At 44.6% G+C, this 19,688-nt stretch overlaps 1 protein-coding gene across 1 annotated transcript in view; it reads right to left on the minus strand.

The window, feature by feature from the left end:
- LOC129840931 (transmembrane protein 154-like) overlaps window positions 1–19,688 on the minus strand; it is an 84,166-nt gene that overhangs the window by 17,670 nt on the left and 46,808 nt on the right. The gene's annotated exons all lie outside the window — the stretch shown is intronic.

The raw sequence follows: 19,688 nt of genomic DNA on the forward strand, positions 1-19,688 counted from the left end.
TTGATACCGTTCCATTAATTCCACTCCTGCCGGTACAATGAGACTGTCCTCCTATAGCTCCTCTCACCAACCTCCTCTGTTCACCACTCCTTCCTTCCATGGTTGGGTTCCCTTAGTCACTCTGTAAAGCTCTTTAAAGCCACATGCCATATTAATGGAGGAGTTATTGTACTGAGGCTCATACCTTCATATCATGATATTAGAAATGTATTCACCGGGGACTCCACTGAGATTGCTACGAAGGCAACCGTTCCTTAATCATTGTTATATGTGAATATCTCCAGGGAGAATTGGGGAGTAGGCAGTTGGCATTATGAATTCCTCAATGGATTATTGGGTTGCAGACAGTTGCAGACTGACTGGGTGTTTTCTGCTGACTTCCATTTCACCCAAACACATCCATTATTAGTGACTACAGAGCGTAGTTATCATTCTAATAGCCCCATGCTGTGTGAGGAAGTTGATAATGACGGAGGAAGGAGAGGTTTGCAGTGACAGAGAGGACCGCTGCTTTGTTCCTGCTGGTTGTGATGAGGCGAGATGGGAAGGACAGACAGGGAGGCAGGGAGCGAGGCCCACAGAGAGAGAGAGAGGAGGAAGAGAGAGTGAGAGAGAGATAGAGATTGAGAGAGAGAGAAAAAAAGAAAGAAAGAGAGAGGGGGAGAGAGAGAGAGACAAACCAATATCTGTTGTTTGTCAACCAGAGATACTGTGCTCTCTGTCTCTCTCTCTTTTTTATCTTCTCTTTTCTTCTCTCTCTATCTTTTATTCTCTTCTACTCTCTTCTCTCTCTCTCTCTCCCGTTACTTTACTGACCTAGCCTATTTCTCCTTGTAGTCGTGGCCAAAAGTTTTGAGAATGACACAAATATACATTTTCACAAAGTCTGCTGCCTCAGTTTGTATGATGGCAATTTGCATATACTCCAGAATGTTATGAAGAGTGATCAGATTAATTGCAATTAATTGCAATGTCCCTCTTTGCCATGCAAATGAACTGAATCCCCCCAAAACATTTCCACTGCATTTCAGCCCTGCCACAAAAGGACCAGCTGACATCATGTCAGTGATTCTCTTGTTAACACAGGTGTGTGTGTTGACGAGGACAAGGCTGGAGATCACTCTGTCATGCTGATTGAGTTCGAATAACAGACCAGAAGCTTCAAAAGGAGGGTGGTGCTTGGAATCATTGTTCTTCCTCTGTCAACCATGGTTACCTGGAAGGAAACACGTGCTGTCATCCTTGCTTTGCACAAAAAAGGGCTTCACAGGCAAGGATATTGCTGCCAGTAAGATTGCACCTAAATCAACCATTTATCGGACCATCAAGAACTTCAAGGAGAGCGGTTCAATCGTTGTGAAGAAGGCTTCAGGGTGCCCAAGAAAGTCCAGCAAGCACCAGGACCGTCTCCTAAAGCTGATTCAGCTGCGGGATCGAGGCACCACCAGTACAGAGCTTGCTCAGGAATGGCAGCAGGCAGGTTTGAGGCGAAGACTTTTGGAGGATGGCCTGGTGTCAAGAAGGGCAGCAAAGAAGCCACTTCTCTCCAGGAAAAACATCAAGGACAGACTGATATTCTGCAAAAGGTACAGGAATTGGACTGCTGAGGACTGGGGTAAAGTAATTTTCTCTGATGAATCCCCTTTCCGATTGTTTGGGGCATCCGGAAAAAAGCTTGTCCGGAGAAGACAAGGTGAGCGCTACCATCAGTCCTGTGTCATGCCAACAGTAAAGCATCCTGAGACCATTCATGTGTGGGATTGCTTCTCAGCCAAGGGAGTTGGCTCACTCACAATTTTGCCTAAGAACACAGCCATGAATAAAGAATGGTACCAACACATCCTCCGAGATCAACATCTCCCAACCATCCAGGAACAGTTTGGTGACGAACAATGCCTTTTCCAGCATGATGGAGCACCTTGCCACAAGCCAAAAGTGGCTCGGGGAACAAAACATCGATATTTTGGGTCCACGGCCAGGAAACTCCCCAGACCTTAATCCCATTGAGAACTTGTGGTCAATCCTCAAGAGGCGGGTGGACAAACAGAAACCCACAAATTCTAACAAACTCCAAGCATTGATTATGCAAGAATGGGCTGCCATCAGCCAGGATGTGGCCCAGAAGTTAATTGACAGCATGCCAGGGTGGATTGCAGAGGTCTTGAAAAACAAGGGTCAACACTGCAAATATTGACTCATTGCATCAACTTCATGTAATTGTCAATAAAAGCCTTTGACACTTATGAAATGCTTGTAATTATACTTCAGTATTCCATAGTAACATCTGACAAGAATATCTAAAGACACTGAAGCAGCAAACTTTGTGGAAATTAATATTTGTGTCATTCTCAAAACTTTTGGCCACGACTGTAGACTCCAGAGGTTAGAGAATATAGCCTGGTAATGTGTTACGTGTCTCCTCATTATCACAAACCAGTGCATGCAGGTAATGAAGTACATTTTGAATGGCTTCATTAGGAATAATAATGTATGACATGTTATATGTTGTTATGGACTTTCCATCAGCTATAATAGATTAGTGGATTTCCACTGCTCTCTTTTGCATTGGAATTCCCCATTAGTCTTCAGGGAGCTTCCCATCTGTACGGTCACTTCCTCCATCAGAGATTTCTTATCCAGTTATTCCTAGGACGTGGTTCAGCAGGGGCACATTCATTAGTGGACACTGTAGCAACCCCTTTTTTCTCTCCAACAAAAACAAGAGTTTCTATTGAACAAATTCAGGTAGATCCCTCCCTATGTTGTCCTGTTTGGTTCCTAGTGAATACATCCCAGGCTTCTCCAGTCCTCTGAGGGTTATTAGGACTAGAAGAGGTTAGTAGTGAATTAATAGGAATGGGAACATTACTTTAGCAGGAGAGAGTGTTCACAAATGTCCTTGCCTGCTGACATCTGAATAAACCAACATTAGCCCAAGCAGCATAATCATCATTCTGCCCGGATACGGCCTGGATATAGTATATGAATTAGATGGAGCGGCTAATAGCAATGTCGTGACATTACAAGGTCTCTTGGATGCTTTAATGCAGTGTGATGAGGAGGGTATATCAAATGCTCTCAGGCTATCGTTGTTTTGGGGAAATGCTTTCCATGAAACCAGGGGGGAAAAGCCAAGGCAGGGAGAAAGTTACTTCATGTAATAGAAGGGGATGTCTCTCTATGGTTAATAAAGCAGCTGATGTCACAAAGTGCTATACAGAAACCCAGCCTAAAACCCCAAATAGCAAGCAATCCACTGTCTCACTACGGTTCCCTTTGTTGGGAGAATTTCATGAGCATGTGAGATTTGGCTTCTACTTATATAATGGCAAATAAAAGAGTTGACTATGAGTGAATTTAACTGAGTAGTTATTGGTAAAGGACGAAGGGGTATATTTTAGTAGATTTCGATTTCAGTTGTAATTTTTATGCATATGTTCATTGCACAGTATGTTATACAATTGTATCTAATTTTCTTGAGCATGCAATTTAGCTCAGTATTTGTAATATTTCTTTTATAGTATTTTCTTCTCATCTTTATCAAGGGTGCCAATGATTTTGGAGGTGACTACATTTAAGACCTGTAGTTCCTGGCCGTTGAATAACATTATGCTTCTGTCGGTCAGAGCTTAAGTTGAACAATTGAGGAAAGTCATATAATATAACACTGATGTCATGACGCTACATTGTATGACTGTTTAAAACCATAAAACTACAGAAGCTCAAATATTCATCAATATAGATAGCAAATATGTTATCGAAAGACTGTTGTTGATAGACGTTGGGGTATCTGAGGCTACAATTCAAACTCATCCCTTCATAGACTCAGCAACACAACAGAAGGTCACACATATTGTCAAATGGGACCAGACAGGCTATCGATTTCACATTAGGCCTCTAACCTTTCTGCTCCTACCTGGCACAAAACAGCACTTTCATACACTTCACTACAGAGTTATGAATCAAGACAAATAAGAAACCTCCGAAAATGTCAACAAAACTTCAAATTGATGTTGGTGTTGTCTTTTTTTACAATATAAAACTCTTATAAAAGGCACAGATCTGGGGAAGGGTACCAAAAAATCTCTGCAGCATTGAAGGTCCCCAAGAACACAGTGGCCTCAACCATTCTTAAACGGAAGACGTTTGGAACCAAGACTCTTCCTAGAGCTGGCTGCCTGGCCAAACTGAACAATCGGGGGAGAAGGGCCTTGCTCAGGGAGGTGACCAAGAACCCAATGGTCACTCTGACAGAGCTCCAGAGTTCCTCTGCGGAGATGGGAGAACCTTCCAGAAGGACGACCATCTCTGCAGCACTCCACCAATCAGGCATTTATGGTAGAGTGGCCAGACGGAAGCCACTCCTCAGTAAAAAGCACGACAGGCCTCTTGGAGTTTGCCAAAAGACACCTAAAGGACTCACAGACCATGAGAAACAAGATTATCTGGTCTGATGAAACCAAGATTGAACTCTTTGGCCTGATTGCTAAGTGTCACGTCTGGATGAAACCTGGCACCATCCCAACGGTGAAGTACGGTGGTCGCAGCATCATGCTGTGGGGAAGTTTTTAAGCGGCAGGGACTGGAAGACTAGTCAGGATCGAGGGAAAGATGAACGGAGTAAAGTACAGAGAGATCCTTGATGAAAACCTGCTCCAGAGTGCTCAGGACCTCAGACTGGGGCGAAGGTTCACCTTCCAACAGGACAATGACCCTAAGCACACAGCCAAGACAACGCAGGTTTGACTTTGGAACTTGAACCCGATCTAACATCTTTGGAGAGACCTGAAAATAGCTGTATAGCGACGCTCCCCATCCAATCTGAAAGTGCTTGAGATCTGCAGAGAAGAATGGGAGAAACTCCACAAATACAGGTGTGCCAAGCTTGTAGCGTCATACCCAAGAAGACTCGAGGCTGTACTCGCTGCCAAAGGATCTGAATATTTAAAGGGTCTGAATATTTATGTAAATGTGATATTTCAGGTTTTTTTGCAATAAAACGGTTTTTGCTTTGTCATTATGGGGTTTTGTGTGTAGATTGATGAGGGAAAAAAACGATTTAATCCATTTACAATGAGGCTGTGAACGTAACAAAATGTGGAAAAAGTCACGGGGTCTGAATACTTTCCGAATGCACTATATACAACATCTCCATATGAATTTACCGTTTGACAACATCCATCCGGCTTTGAGGTTGCTGTTCGCGATGCTCAGTAAAGCCAGCTTGAACACAGAGCTTGTCAATTGATTTACGATCCGCCCCAGGTTCAAGGTTGAGGTGAAAGGTACCCTGACATTCCTTCTTAATCAAATTCAGAAGCAATTCAATCACATGCAGTTGCTCTAAAAGGTATTAATCTGATCTCCAGCGATTTGTAAAGGCTCTGGCCCGTGCACTGCATGTTTAAAGAAGAGTACAGACGTGTCACACAGCACAGTCATGTCTTTTCACCGCTATATTGGAATATCACATCCGAAATGCACGTCATAGATACATATATTTGAAACGTGTGAAATATATGTGAAATACGTGTGAAATAATTATGAAATACTGTATGTGATTGAAAGGTTGAAAAGCTTTATCGGAGGCTAGTGTAAGTCGACTACTAAGCGATGCGCCTCTGTGATGTCATCACAGACAGCCTCAGACCTTTTCTAACTGCTCACTTCGATCTCAGTCAGTCCCCATGCCCAGGGAATATTTCCCTTAGCTATTCCCCCTCCTACACGTCCACTCTCTTTGAGAGTGTAACGTTTGAAAGTAAGATCGGTAGAGGCAGATTGACTTCAAGCCTGTCTCGGTGTCGTATCCCCAGATGACCTCTTCATACAGGCCAGCGAGCGGTGTCAGAGACTCAGGAGAGACGCACCATCACATTTAGAACAGACAACTTTGGGAAAGGAAGGGGAGGAAGGGGAAGAAGGATCAAAGCCTTTGGAAGTTAACTCTACTTTTAAAAGAAGATTAAGCTGTTTGTCAAAGGAAGGCGTGGGACAATGAACGATTACATCTTTTTTCATCCACTCTCCACTTTCTCTCTCTTTCTTCCTCTCAGCGGGGAGTTTTTGGGGATGAGAAAGAATGTCAAATGACACTTACAAAAACTTTTTAGACGAAATGGAAGACTACAGTTACAAGCTCTCTTCACATGCACTGCACAAAACATTAAGAATGCCTGATCTTTCCATGACATAGACTGACCAGGTGAATCCAGGTGAAAGCTATGATCCCTTATTGATGTCACTTGTTAAATCCACTTCAATCAGTGTAGATGAAGTGGAGGGGACAGGTTAAAGAAGGATTTTAAGCCTTGAGACAATTGAGACATGGATTGTGTATCTGTGCCATTCAGAGGGTAAATGGGCAAGACAAAAAGTTTTAAGTGTCTTTGAACGGCGTATGGTAGTAGGTGCTATGCTGGGTTTATCACGCTCAATAGTTTCCCATGTGTATCAAGAATGGTTCACCACCCACAGGACATTCAGACAACTTGACACAATTGTGGGAAGCGTTGAAGTCAACATGGGCCAGCATCTGAAGTCAACATGGGCCAGCATCCCTGTGGAGCACTTTTGACACCTTGTAGTGTCTATGCCAGAACAATTTGAAGGCTGTTCTCAGGGCAAAAGTGGGTGCAACGCAATATTCGAAAGGTATTCCTAATGTTTTGTATTCTCAGTGTATATTCTACTGCATGCTACTTCAGTCGGTCACAGAGAGGGTGCTTTGCACCCCAATCATCTCCCACAATAACTCTAATGTGTCACAGCAGTATACATGTAGTAATTACAACTAATTGTGTGACAGCAATTATTGCTGCACAATTTGTCTGTCTGTTGATTCAGTCTGCCAAACAGATGCTAATGATGTGTCATTATGACATCATATCGAGCACATTGTTGACACATTGTTGAATATGATAGGGGCACAGAACCACAATGTGGCAACTATTAAGTCCATATCAAGGCTGTTCGATGATAATGAAATGTTTGCATGCGGTTAATACTTGTGTGCGGACAGTTATTGTTTGTTTCTCACAAAACTCTAAACTCAAAATTCTAAAGAAAAACCTCTCTCTATGTCATGGGTCCTCAATGATATTAATCTGTGGGCCGATTGTTTCTTGAGCGGATGGTCTGGGAGCAGGAACATAATTATAAATCATTTTAACACGGCAAATTGTCCGCAAGAGGCCCAAACAGATAATATTTGACAAAAACAAAATGATTTCAGATCTTGATTACACTGGAATATGATCACATTTGCCTCTCTATTTATGCGTGGGAATACTTGGGAACAGATTTCCTGAATTAAGTTATCAGTTTGAGATCATTTCCTGGTGATTAAACTGTCTTTTATGTCCAACAGTGAAAATGATAATTTATTGGCCTGTGGGTCGTCTATTGGGGAACCCTGCTCTATGTCAATGAAGGACAGCCACTTAGTGGGCATAGAGATAACCCACTGGGCAAAAACTGGTTGAATCAACGTTGTTTCGACATCATAAAATAAATAAATAAATGTGATGACGTTGAATCAACTTTGAAAATGGATGTTCAAAAAGTCATAAAAATAAGGGAATTGTTTATTTTCTTCACCTAACTAAATCCAGTGACATGGTGATTCTTGTTGTTGTGGAATTCACGTTAGTTGACAACTCAATCAAATGTAAATCAAAACTAGACGTTGAAATGCCTTCTGTGTCCAGTTGGGAGCTCCAATATGGCCATGAATATAGCACGGGGAAGGTTATAATCATCGTTCACATAAAACTGATATCACAAACTGTCAGAAAAGGCTTTGTGTCCTGTCGAGCTAGCTGACATATGCGTAAGCCTTCGAGATAAACGGAAAAGCTTAAATATCCAAACTTTGAATTACTTTGAATTATTTAAAAAAAACCTGGTGACAGTAACTGTATTCCTTAATCAGTCTCTGATTTAATGTCAGCACTCAATTTAATTCAAATCAAATCAATTCAAATTTGTATTCGATACAAATCCCCAATTGAAGCGTGACCACTGATGAGCAACCAGAAATTGTCAAAATATCCATTCTAATTGGCCACTGGAGAGTTCTGTCTAAATCTCTCCGTGACTGCCACACTGTTCCGTCGGACACGCTTTAGTGTCACAATCGATGACCGATACGTGTCACAGAGCCCCCAATCGATACTAAACACATATACTCTCTTAGAAGACATGGTGGCGGCATCTTGTTAGAATTGAGTTGTACTGGGATAACCTACTCTCGCTACAGACCTGCAGAGCCAACAGGGTTTAATAAAGGAATGTTGAGGGTTTAGTTAATTTGATGCGTGATTAGAAGAGCCCCTCCTGTTATTGGTGGATTCGGGGAGAGGGCGGGCTGTCTGGCAGTGACATGTCATGTAATGAGATTTGGAGGCAGGCCCACAGGCCAAAGTGAAGGACAATGACAGAAGATTGAATTGAAAGTGGCTGTCTTGAGGAATAGACTTGGGTGGTAATGGTACTAGTCTATGCAATGCACATTTTGACTATATACAGTATACTAGTATGGGTACAAAAATGCCAGGCTAAGTCTGCTGCACACATTTGTGACAGTTCAGGTGCCTCTGTTGACAAATGAAATAAAATGATACTGAGAACATTACATTCAAGTACTAGATAGACAGTGTGCTGTGGGTGGAGGTATTATGTTGCTACCAATCATATAAGTAGCAACGGTCATCAAAATAGTTCAAATGTTTTCAAAACAATTCTAATAAATGCAACAGTTGGACAATGGATGAAGATGCTCCAAACTCATGACTTTTCTTTATAATCCATTAGATATTGACTGAATTATATGTAGCATTAAATATTTTATAGGCAAGGACAAATAATGAATGGAGTTCAGGTATTTCATTTATTGTCAAATGTATTTATTTCTTAGAATGCACTCATATACATTTTCTTATTGTATCAGGTATTTTTTATATATGTTGTGTTAAAATAAATCAAATGTGGCTAATTTGCGTGAATACACCAGGTGTATTTGCATATGTGAAACAGTAACATAAATGGGTGGAGCAGGGCTCTGTCTAACCCATCTGCACTCACCTGTGCTGTCTAGACTGACTCATTAATTACTGCCGTTTTCACATTCTCTTGCATAATTCAACAATTGTGTCAATAGCAGGATACCCTCAGATTAAAAATCAACATGCTTGGCTCTAGATTACACCTATTTAACCTACTTAGACATAATATCACTATAATCCGAGTGTTCATCTTCAGAAGTTGCTTTCATTTCAGCACATCTAATTTGTAAACACTTAGACTGTACTAAACGATTACTTTGTTCAATTGCACATAAAAGGAAAGTTATCTTTCTTCTCTTTCTTGTGATGTAAGTGTCGAGTGTCGGCGTTATATCCTCGACGACACTTTAGAGCTCTTATAGATACAACAGAAGGATAATGTATTCCATTGAGCCCATTTCAGCCATTACCAGGGTGTGATTGACAGGTCATTACAAACAGGTCATTACGAGAGTATGAAAGAGTCACAGGAGCAAAATGAAATCAATTAGTCCTGTGAGATTTAAGTTACAAGTGGATTTTGCACTTGTAAGACAGATCCTCACATGGGCGGGGCATATTTTTATTAGATATTTTATTTCACCTTTATTTAACCAGGTAGGCCAGTTGAGAAAAAGTTGTCATTTACAACTGCGACCTGGCCAAGAAAAAGCTAAGCAGTGCGACACAAACAACAACACAGAGTTACACATGGAATAAACAAACGTACAGTAAATAACACAATAAAAAAAGTATATATATATACACTGCTCAAAAAAATAAAGGGAACACTTAAACAACACAATGTAACTCCAAGTCAATCACACTTCTGTGAAATCAAACTGTCCACTTAGGAAGCAACACTGATTGACAATAAATTTCACATGCTGTTGTGCAAATGGAATAGACAAAAGGTGGAAATTATAGGCAATTAGCAAGACACCCCCCAAAACAGGAGTGATTCTGCAGGTGGTGACCACAGACCACTTCTCAGTTCCTATGCTTCCTGGCTGATGTTTTGGTTACTTTTGGATGCTGGCGGTGCTCTCACTCTAGTGGTACCATGAGACGGAGTCTACAACCCACACAAGTGGCTCAGGTAGTGCAGTTCATCCAGGATGGCACATCAATGCGAACTGTGGCAAAAAGGTTTGCTGTGTCTGTCAGCGTAGTGTCCAGAGCATGCAGGCGCTACCAGGAGACAAGCCAGTACATCAGGAGACGTGGAGGAGGCCGTAGGAGGGCAACAACCCAGCAGCAGGACCGCTACCTCCGCCTTTGTGCAAGGAGGAGCACTGCCAGCGCCCTGCAAAATGACCTCCAGCAGGCCACAAATGTGCATGTGTCTGCTCAAACGGTCAGAAACAGACTCCATGAGGGTGGTATGAGGGCCCGACGTCCACAGGTGGGGGTTGTGCTTACAGCCCAACACCGTGCAGGACGTTTGGCATTTGCCAGAGAACACCAAGATTGGCAAATTCGCCACTGGCGCCCTGTTCTCTTCACAGATGAAAGCAGGTTCACACTGAGCACATGAGCACATGTGACAGACGTGACAGAGTCTGGAGACACCGTGGAGAACGTTCTGCTGCCTGCAACATCCTCCAGCATGACCGGTTTGGCGATGGGTCTATCATGGTGTGGGGTGGCATTTCTTTGTGGGGCCGCACAGCCCTCCACGTGCTCGCCAGAGGTAGCCTGACTGCCATTAGGTACTGAGATGAGATCCTCAGACCCCTTGTGAGACCATATGCTGACACATGCACATTTGTGGCCTGCTGGAGGTCATTTTGCAGGGCGCTGGCAGTGCACCTCCTTGCACAAAGGCGGAGGTAGCGGTCCTGCTGCTGGGTTGTTGCCCTCCTACGGCCTCCTCCACGTCTAATGATGTACTGGCCTGTCTCCTGGTAGCGCCTGCATGCTCTGGACACTACGCTGACAGACACAGCAAACCTTTTTGCCACAGTTCGCATTGATGTGCCATCCTGGATGAACTGCAGTACCTGAGCCACTTGTGTGGGTTGTAGACTCCATCTCATGCTACCACTAGAGTGAGAGCACCGCCAGAATTCAAAAGTGACCAAAACATCCGCCAGGAAGCATAGGAACTGAGAAATGGTCTGTGGTCACCACCTGCAGAATCACTCCTGTTTTGGGGGGTGTCTTGCTAATTGCCTATAATTTCCACCTTTTGTCTATTCCATTTGCACAACAGCATGTGAAATTTATTGTCAATCAGTGTTGCTTCCTAAGTGGACAGTTTGACTTCACAGAAGTGTGATTGACTTGGAGTTACATTGTGTTGTTTAAGTGTTCCCTTTATTTTTTTGAGCAGTGTATGTTGCTAATGCAAGATATTCAAATTCCAAATTACATACACAGTTATTCTTGTGTACAATTGATGAGAGATTAACATGACATACAACTTTGAACAAAGAACAGGGGAACTGTGATTTACATTGGATTTACATAAGCATTTTCATTCCTACTGCACTGTTGACATTGTAGCAATTATCATGACATTACCCACAAAACCCCCATCCTGAGGTACTGCCTCTTATGACTAACAAGCAACCTAAGTCAGGGTTCATGGAGTTATGGAGTTACAAGGTCTGCATGTCCTACTCCCTGTGGTGTGTGTGTGTGTGTGTGTGTGTGTGTGTGTGTGTGTGTGTGTGTGTGTGTGTGTGTGTGTGTGTGTGTGTGTGTGTGTGTGCGTGTGTGCGTGTGTGTGTGTGTGTGTGTGTGTGTGTGTGTGTGTGTGTGTGTGTGTGTGTGTGTGTGTGCGTGTGTGCGTGTGTGTGTGTGTGTGTGTGTGTGTGTGTGTGTGTGTGTGTGTGTGTGTGTGTGTGTGTGTGTGCGTGTGCGCGTGCACGTGCGCGTGCGTGCATGCGTGTGTGTGCTTGCGTGCGCCAGGTTGAATCTTAGTTCAGCAGGTCACAGCACACTAGGGAAAGACTCATGTAATATTCAAAAGAGCCCCATGAATGCTTTATTTGCCAGAGAAAATGTGCATGCATCTGTGAAAATGCAGTGTGCATTAGCATATATGTGCATGATTACCCAAGTTCTAAGGCTGTGTTTACACAGGCAACCCAATTCTGTTATTTTTTTTACCACTGATTGGTCTTTTGACCAATCACATCAGATCTTTTCACATCAGACTTTTTTCAGAGCTGATTGGTCAAAATACTCATTAGTGAAAAAAGATCTGTACTGTGCTGCCTGTGTAAACACAGCCTATTTGTGTTAGATGTGTAATGTGAATTGATCATCCATATCATCATAGTATGAGTATGACTGAGTATGACATTTATGTATTGTAATTAGACTTCCCTGTCCAAAAACATTCAAGGACATTAGCACAGAAATTCCAATAAGAATATCTCATTGCATTAACACTCATCTCACATCGACTTCTTCAGTGTCCCTACTACTGTACCTAGACACAACTCCTCTTCACCAGTGTCCTCATGTTCCTTCATCCGCTACAGTTCACTAGAGTGAGGTCTCACCTTTAATTAGTTGACTTTGCTGCCAAAAAAATATTCTCCGCTCTCCTATAATTGAATGTGAAGTCAAACACCACTGTAATGTGTACTCATTAACTGTATTTGTGATATTCATGAGGCTCCATGGTCGAAGAGAAATCGCATCACAGACTGAGGGTACGTCCCAAATGCCACCCTTTCCCCCTGTATAGTAGATTCATTATGACCAGGGCCCGTAGGGTGCCATTTGGGATGCGGCCCACCTTGCTCATGAGGATGAAGAGCCATTTTTAATATACACTCATTTGCCATCCATCCCCTTCTGTTCCATCAATGCTCTCCTCCGGCTCCAAAACAATGACAAAAAGCACTCAGCAGCAACACAACACCATGAATCACTACTCCACAGTACGCTATGATTGCTTACTCGAGATACGGACAATTTAGCAGAAAATAGCTTTGAATTGAAACCTACAATCTTAAAAGTTTGCAGTACGCACGCGTAGATAAATTACAAAGTGTCTTTGTGATACAGGTTGTCTATCATATTATGCTACAGATTCTGTGGACGGTCGAAGAAGTGACGTTGTAGGTACTGTACTGTGTACACAGAGTGCCTCGTTAAATTGTTCCACATAGTTCATCCATCATAAAAACCACAAAGGATGACAACCCAGAGATCAATAATAACCCACTGAACACTTGAATCAAAATCTAATCCTATCTCTTCCCTTGCGCCCTCCTAAAGACCAAACCAGAGCTACAGTGAAGCCAGCCATCATTAACCACATACACTTTGGTTGGAAACAAAACAACACCGTGGTCACAATGAATAACCCATATGGTAACGAGGCGTGCAGAGATCCTGCTGACAAGTACAATCTAATTGAGTCTCTGAGGAGTATATTGCCATTGCACTTTCTGAGTGAACCGCACCACAAAGGGAAAAATAAGTACTGGGTAGATTCAGAATGACATCATCTCTAAAAGTTGGAAAGAGAGTAGACATTTTTGTGAGATTTTATGGTTTGCAGTAGTCTACAGTTTACGTGTCACATACGTAAGTGCATGCACAAATGCACGCACGCACGCACGTACGCACACATGCACGCACGCACGCACGCACGCACGCACGCACGCACACACACTCACACACACACACACACACACACACACACACACACACACACACACACACACACACACACACACACACACACACACAGTCTACGGTCTACAGTAGATGGAGCTGTTGTCCTGGTCTATTGAACCAGATGAAGACTTTACACAATCTAAAAGCTGTTTCTGTCAACCTCCCTCAATGTACAATAAGACAAAACTCCTTCAGCAACATATCCGCTGGTTGTTACAGATGTAGGATCTTAATTTGGGTCAGTTTTCTACTGCAGGGTAATAATCCTACAGCAACCGTAAATGAAAAATGTCAGCTGGTGTAACAGTCCTGACCTATTTATGTTAGTTTTTATGTGTTTTTGGTCAGGGCATGTGTTTTGGGTGGGCAGTCTATGTTACCTGTTTCTATGTTGGTTTCGGTTTGCCTGGTATGGCTCTTGATTAGAGGCAGGTGGTTTGCATTTTCCTCTAATCAAGAGTCATATTTAGGTAGGGCATTATCACTGTGTGTTTGTGGGTGATTGTCTCCTGTGATGTTTCGTGTTGTTCGATATGTATTCACTTTTGGAGCTGTTTGGCTGTTCGTATGTTTCGATGTCCGTTCCTGTTCGTGAGTTTACGTTTGTCATGTGAGTTTATGTTCAGGTTCCGTTCTACGTCGTTTTTGTTATTTTGTAAGTTTTGAAAGTGTTTTGTTTTCGTGTCATCAGTTTTCGTATATATAATAAAGATGGCATATTTCCCTGACTCCGCATTTTGGTCCGAAGATCCTTCTCTCCTCACCTCTTCCGAGGATGAGGAAAGCGACAGCTATGACAGAATCACCCACCAAAATACAGAGACCAAGCGGTATGGGAAAAATGCTCGACGGAGCAACAAGGACTTTTGGACTTGGGAGGAGATCCTGTCTGGTAGAGGACCCTGGGCGCAAACTGGAGGAAATCGCTGCTCTCGTGAGAAGAGTGAGGCAGCCACAGCCCAGGAGCGCTGGTATGAGGAGGCAGCTAGGAGACGTGGATGGAAGCCGGAGATTCAAGCTCGTAACCGGAATTATGAGGGGACACGTCTTGCATGGAAGCCCGAAAAGCCCGTGAGTAACTCCCAAAAATTTCTTGGGGGGGGGCTAAGGGGTTGTGGGCCAAGGGCAGGTAGGAGACCTGCGCCCACTTCCCAGGCTAACCGTGGAGAGCGGGAGTACGGGCAGACACCGTGTTACGCAGTAGAGCGCACGGTGTCTCCTGTACGTGTGCATAGCCCAGTGCGGGTTATTCCACCTCCCCGCACTGGTAGGGCTAGATTGGGCATTGAGCCAGGTGTCATGAGGCCGGCTCAACGCGTCTGGTCTCCAGTGCGTCTCCTCGGGCCGGCATACATGGCACCTGCCTTACGCATGGTTTCCCCGGTTCGCCTGCATAGCCCAGTGCGGGCTATTCCACCTCGCCGCACTGGCAGGGCGACCGGGAGCATTCAACCAGGTAAGGTTGGGCAGGCTCAATGCTCAAGAGAGCCAGTACGCCTGCACGGTCCGGTATTTCCGGCGCCACCTCCCCGCCCCAGCCTAGTACCTACAGTGCCTATATTACGCACTAGGCTACCAGTGCATTTCCAGAGCCCTGTTCCTCCTCCACGCACTCTCCTTATAGTGCGTGTATCCAGTTCGGTGCCTCCAGTTCCGGCCCCACGCACTAAGCCACCTGTGCGTCTCCCAAGTCCTGTACACACTGTCACTTCTCCCCGTACTAGTCCTGAGGTGCGTGCCCTCAGCCAGGTGCCACCAGTGCCGGTACCACGCACCAGGTATAGAGTACGCTTTGAGAGTTCAGTGTGCCCTGTCTCTGCTCCCCGCACTAGTAGGAAGGTGCTTATCATTAGCACGGTGCCTCCAGTTCCGGCACCACGCACCAGGTCTACAGTGCGCCATATCCGGCCAGAGCCATCCGTCTCCCCAGCGCCATCTGAGCCATCCGTCTCCCCAGCGCCATCTGAGCCATCCGTCCCCCCAGCTCCATCTGAGCCATCTGTCTTCCCAGCGCCATCTGAGCCATCCGTCTTCCCAGCGCCATCTGAGCCATCCGTCTGCCAGGAGCCTGCAAAGCCGCCCGTCTGCCATGAGCCTGCAAAGCCGCCCGTCTGCCATGAGCCTACAGAGCCGTCAGCCAGACAGGAGCCGCTAGAGCCATCAGCCAGACAGGAGCCGCTAGAGCCGTCAGCCAGACAGGATCTGCCAGAGCCGCCAACCAGACAGGATCTGCCAGAGCCGCCAACCAGACAGGATCTGCCAGAGCCGCCAACCAGACAGGATCTGCCAGAGCCGCCAACCAGACAGGATCTGCCAGAGCCGCCAACCAGACAGGATCTGCCAGAGCCGCTAACCAGACAGGATCTGCCAGAGCCGTCAGTGAGCCATGAGCAGCCAGAGCCGTCAGTGAGCCATGAGCAGCCAGAGCCGTCAGTGAGCCATGAGCAGCCAGAGCCGTCAGTGAGCCATGAGCAGCCAGAGCCGTCAGTGAGCCATGAGCAGCCAGAGCCGTCAGTGAGCCATGAGCAGCCAGAGCCGTCAGTGAGCCATGAGCAGCCAGAGCCGTCAGAGAGCCATGAGCAGCCAGAGCCGTCAGAGAGCCATGAGCGTCGTGAGCCGTCAGCCTGCCATGAGCGTCGAGAGCCGTCAGCCTGCCATGAGCGTCGAGAGCCGTCAGCCTGCCATGAGCGTCGAGAGCCGTCAGCCTGCCATGAGCGTCGAGAGCCGTCAGCCTGCCATGAGCGTCGAGAGCCGTCAGCCTGCCATGAGCGTAGAGAGCCGTCAGTCTGCCATGAGCGTCGAGAGCCGTCAGCCAGCATGGACCTGCCAGAGCCGTCCAAACAGGACCTGCCAGAGTCCTTCAGCCGGGATCTGCCCCTTGTCCCGGTGTTGCCCCTTGTCCCGGTGCTGCCCCTTGTCCCGGTGCTGCCCCTTGTCCCGGTGCTGCCCCTTGTCCCGGTGCTGCCCCTTGTCCCGGTGCTGCCCCTTGTCCCGGTGCTGCCCCTTGTCCCGGTGCTGCCCCTTGTCCCGGTGCTGCCCCTTGTCCCGGTGCTGCCCCTTGTCCCGGTGCTGCCCCTTGTCCCGGTGCTGCCCCTTGTCCCGGTGCTGCCCCTTGTCCCGGTGCTGCCCCTTGTCCCGGTGCTGCCCCTTATTCCAGTGATGGTCCTTATCCTGGTGCTGCCCCTTGTTTTTGTGCTGCCCCTTGTCCCGGTGCTACCCCTTGTCCCGGTGCTGCCCCTTGTTCCGGTGCTAGCTGATTATTTAGGGGAAGGTAATGTTTGGGTGGTCAGTGGTAGGGGTAGACAGAAGAGGGGAGTGACTATGGTGGTATGGGGACAGCGTCCGGAACCGGAACCACCACCGTGGTCAACTGCCCACCCGGACCCTCCCCTGGACTTTGTGCTGGTGCGCCCGGCGTTCGCACCTTGGGGGGGGGGGGGTACTGTAACAGTCCTGACCTATTTATGTTAGTTTTTATGTGTTTTTGGTCAGGGCATGTGTTTTGGGTGGGCAGTCTATGTTACCTGTTTCTATGTTGGTTTCGGTTTGCCTGGTATGGCTCTTGATTAGAGGCAGGTGGTTTGCATTTTCCTCTAATCAAGAGTCATATTTAGGTAGGGCATTATCACTGTGTGTTTGTGGGTGATTGTCTCCTGTGATGTTTCGTGTTGTTCGATATGTATTCACTTTTGGAGCTGTTTGGCTGTTCGTATGTTTCGATGTCCGTTCCTGTTCGTGAGTTTACGTTTGTCATGTGAGTTTATGTTCAGGTTCCGTTCTACGTCGTTTTTGTTATTTTGTAAGTTTTGAAAGTGTTTTGTTTTCGTGTCATCAGTTTTCGTATATATAATAAAGATGGCATATTTCCCTGACTCCGCATTTTGGTCCGAAGATCCTTCTCTCCTCACCTCTTCCGAGGATGAGGAAAGCGACAGCTATGACAGCTGGTTGTTAGAAACAAGTCAGTATCTTTCTTTGTAGGGTTTATCAAATCATTATGATTGATAAGGATGATAAATCAATCAATTAATCAATCAAATGTATTTATAAAGCCATTTTTACATCAGCCGTTGTCACAAAGTGCTGTACAGATACCCAGCCTAAAACACCAAAGAGCAAGCACATCTGCATTGTACCTGCAAACGTATCTTAATCACTTTTTTAAAGATATAGTAAATTGCTGAAATAGTTTCACTTGACAATACCACTACCGTTTATTACTGTATGATTGCTATATGATTGGGTACAGTCATATAAGTGGACTAGACTCTGTAGATAGAGAAACTGCTACTAGCTATAATCATGTCAACACTGTTTTCCCTTTGGCAAGACATCTGTGTTGAATGAACAGTGTTGGGGAGTAGTGATCTACATGTAGTCATTCAATTACATTATGCTGTAGCTTGGTGGTAGTTAAACTAAATTCAAATCTTGATAGTGTTTTCAGTTCTTAATGACTTTTTTCCATGTAGCGGTGTTGCTAACTACTGGAACTACACACTACGTTTTTTTGTTGCAAAAAATCAAATAAAAGATGGGGGAAGTAGACAAGAATTTCCTTTCTTTTTCGACATCAGACCTGCCCAATTCTCACCTGAATCATAGTTTTTGTGTTTAAAACCCTCCAGAGTCGATTGACGCACCGGTGTGTCAATCTAAGTAACATGATAAAGAAATCCCATCAAAATCTGTCAGTTTAAGCTAGAGAAATCAGTTTGGGCTACAAACTAATATGATACCACTTTGGAAAGGGGAGATTTTACTCCATTTTGCTCTGAGACCCCCACAAGTGTCACGGGAGTCATCTGAAGGTAACCGGCACCGGTTTAAAAATGTTTGAAGGTAGTTTTGTGCCTACTCAAAAAAGGGGTTAAATATGTGTAAAAAATAACCCAAAATATTTCCTAAGCTTTCTTATATCGCCTAGATATATTGAAATGAATTGAATTTATTTTGGGCAACATACATATACAACAAAATGCACAATGTGGACCCAGAGGATATCACTTGAAAGAATTAATTCAAACGCTTGTTTCCAAAGTGGTCCTCGATGGTAAAAACAATAACACATATAATGATTAAAAGACAAGACAAAATTACACACAACCATAAATACATTCATTTATATTGACGTCCTAAAAAGTGGCACTATTCACTGCACTTCTTCCTATCCTTAAAAATCAACCATATTCATTTCACATTAAAACAATCTATTAATTGCACGATCATTTAAGATGTCAAACATATTATTAAGTTTAAGTTACTCTACTCTGAACTCCACAGGCAACAAGCCTCCCGGAACTCCTGTTCCCCTATGTACCCCTATGTGGGTCCTAGGGGGGACATTCAGCACATACCTCATAACATTGTTTTACATGACCTGCATTCTCTTTTTCTGCTTTTTTGATAGACCGATATACCAAGCAGAGCAGGTATAATCAAAATAACACTGAATCAAGGTTGAGACAAGCAGTTTCTTAACTTGAATGTCAAAATATCTAGTGTTACGATATAAACGTTTCAATTTCTTTGCCATTTTAGAAAGAATTTTAGCAGCAATCAGGTTTCCAATCAGGTTTCCATTGATCTAGGGACACACCAAGATAAGATACACTTGTTTTAGATTCAATCTCCTTGCCTGCACAGTTTACCGTTATCTTGTCAGCCCTAAGCAATCTACGTTTTGTTCCAAACAAAATCGATTAAGTTTTTCCCCAAATGTAGTGACAATTTGTTGTCAGACAACCAATCTCTTACAAAATGCAATTCCTTACTCAGGGTCTCCTCTATGTAAACTGTATCCTTCCCTGATACCAGTGTGTCTGATTCATCAGCATAAAGCAAGAGTTTGCGCTTTACTGTATCTGGCATATCATTAATGTATATAAGAAATAAGAGAGGTCCCTAAAATGGATCCCTGCGGTGCTCCACAGGATATTTCTATGACCTCTGACAGAACATCACCAACATTACATACTTGTGTTCTGTTGGTCAGATAAG

Source organism: Salvelinus fontinalis, chromosome 42 (genome assembly GCF_029448725.1).
Source record: "Salvelinus fontinalis isolate EN_2023a chromosome 42, ASM2944872v1, whole genome shotgun sequence".
In the NCBI taxonomy this organism is placed as follows: domain Eukaryota; kingdom Metazoa; phylum Chordata; class Actinopteri; order Salmoniformes; family Salmonidae; genus Salvelinus; species Salvelinus fontinalis.